This window comes from Cornus florida, unplaced genomic scaffold (genome assembly GCF_030987335.1).
Source record: "Cornus florida cultivar Cherokee Brave unplaced genomic scaffold, ASM3098733v1 CherokeeBrave_3.0.0_Hap2_scaffold_70, whole genome shotgun sequence".
In the NCBI taxonomy this organism is placed as follows: Eukaryota; Viridiplantae; Streptophyta; class Magnoliopsida; order Cornales; family Cornaceae; genus Cornus; species Cornus florida.
This window is the reverse complement of record NW_026775902.1, coordinates 30,001-32,500: the sequence shown is the minus strand read 5'-3', so window position 1 is coordinate 32,500 and position 2,500 is coordinate 30,001. Positions and strand designations below refer to the sequence as shown.

The following is a 2,500-nucleotide window of genomic DNA, read 5'->3' as shown; positions in this document are numbered from 1 at the left end:
CTGACTCAAGTGCCCCCCGAACCGCGCGAAATGGTCGCCTATTACACGGCTCACTAACTCTGCCTGGGGTGGGGGTACCTATTATTCGTCGGCGGTCCGGCGCACCCCTACTATACAAGGCCGCCCCCCAACTCACTGAAAGTCAAGGATGCTGCTTAATTACGAAGGAAATGATTTATGAATCTAGAGAGTTCCCTTTCATTAAGCGCATCGAGCCAGGACTGGACATCATCATTCATCATCTGCAGACAAATCCAGATCAGATCCTGTTTCATCAAGTGAAAGTGGAATAGTATGACTGGCTTTCCGGAAAAGAAGATGAAACCCGCTTTATCGATATGAGAAAGATGCGCTCAAAAAAACCTCCGTTAACCCCCACTGCCAAGCGATCGAGTGGAGTCTGAATTTGCTGTAGAAGTTGCTCCCGCTCCGGACTGACTTCAAGGAAAGATAGGATTGGGCAATTCCGCCGGTTCTGGAGAACTTTTTGATAGATTCAGAGGTGAGTAAGGGGGGCCGAGCTTGAGGCTTCTCAGCCGCAGGAACAGGGAACGAATCCCCCAAAAATTCCATGAGTTCGCAATTTCTACCACAAGAAAAAGCCGCTTTTTCGCAACATTCTTCAAAAAGGGCTAGGAGGCCTCAAACTCATCCGGAGTTTGAGAATCGCGAATTCAAAAACACTTTCTCAACATACATGCATCAACAAAACGAAGTATGCGTGGCATGAACTTTGTCAATAGATTTCCTAGCTAACTCCTCTTCCTATTGATCTTGATTAGTTCCAGCTTTGTTTTGTTGAGAGTTTTCTTTCTGTGGACACCGGACCCATTTGGAGACCATCTCCTGAAAATGCAGGATAAGCAGGTCTTTCAGGGCCCCCGCCCCCCACTCATTCAATCACTTGCTTGGTGATTTCAGCCATTCCCCGAAAAGGTAGAGCCGAGGAATAGTCCGCTCCCGTTCATGTGACGAACCGAACATCGTTAGGTCCCGAATTCTGTGAACCGCCGGATCTAGATCAAGATCTCCGTTACGTGGTACGATATATCGATCCGGAGAACTCACACTTTCAGTTGTAAGTCATCCATTCTGCTCCTATCTAAAGTGATCTTAGGCTGCTTCACACAGGTGCGCTTCGCTCGGCCACATGATGAACATCTTTTAAGCTAACTGCATGTCGAGCGCTTAAGCGGAGCTTGTGGTCACTCGTTCCTCGCTTGTTCCAATCCTAGTAAAGAGCTTCAGATCTGATTCTACACTACATACGATATTCCATTCCGGCCCTCACTAGCTCGTATTAATAGGAATACGGTACAAGGAGCATGCCCGAGGGGGCTACTACGCTCACCGCGCACTTGAATCATCACGTGGCTGCTAAAGCAAGCTAAGCTTCACACAGCCCTGAGGAAGCCAAAAGACCCTCTCCTCTTACGGCCGAAGGCTCCGCAACACGTTGGAGAGCTTTTAGATCCCCTAGACAAAGAAATAGGAAAGGCTACAACCCATTGTTCTTACTGTCTTGGGCAACTTCACCGGCAAAGGTTCCTCCACCCCCTCTGAACCTTTCAAGAATGTCCCACAGCCTACCTTATATATGCGCGCTATATTGGATCCCTCTCCGGATCCTACTCGGCGCTTAGACTTGACCTGCTTATAACACTTCTCCTTACGACCTTCCAGCACCGGGCAGGTGTCAGACTCTATACATCGCGGTCTCTCAGTCCCGCCAAATCCCTAAGTCACTGCGAAGCCCATAATAGTGGGCTGGGGAAGAAGAGCCCAAAACTTGTATGCTTTAAACTCGTATGACTTGGTTCGCACTCAAAAAGGGTGTGAGATAAATTCTGCCACTATCGAAGTCAGATTTTCTTTTTCAAGCAAAGAGGAGTTACGTGGCGGTCGTGCAAGCAAGCGAAGTATAATCAGAAAGCCAAAACGATTATGCAACTTGGCCCCTTCAACTACTTAGGCGCAGGATAGAAGATGATGGAGCAGCATACCGGAGGAAAACAGAAGTCCTAATTCGAAGGAGCTAGGTTATTCTGATATAGACAACGTTTGGAGAACGGATGACTAGAACAGATCGGTAAAGGCCCTGACTCTATTCCTTGTCAGGGATAGCGGCCTTATAGCTTCGACTACTATATCGGCTACCTAACTGTCGGGAATAAAGGGGTTTTGTCGGAGAATAGGTGTCGTGGTGGTGCTACGAGATGGCGATTTCTCATATAGAAGAAATAGATCCGCGGACCTATTGATTGACCATAGATGCGAACCGATTTCCGCTATCTAAGAGAAGAGAAGTAGTTCTTCTATCGTTCAAGGGCAAGGGAAGGGGAGAACATGTAGCGGCTTGCCTAGATCTCGTATTTCCCACTCCGTCGGTCAAACCAATGATTCTCTTCTCAAAGTAATAGAGAGAGAGTCTTTTTCTTTTTCCGGTATGTAGCTCCGCGAGCTAGGAGCGCATCATCGGGGAAGGACGAAAACGAACATA

General features: G+C 47.8%; 1 pseudogene; it reads left to right on the top strand.

The window, feature by feature from the left end:
- LOC132292473 (uncharacterized mitochondrial protein AtMg00530-like) overlaps nt 1-2,500 on the top strand; it is an 8,159-nt pseudogene that overhangs the window by 4,846 nt on the left and 813 nt on the right.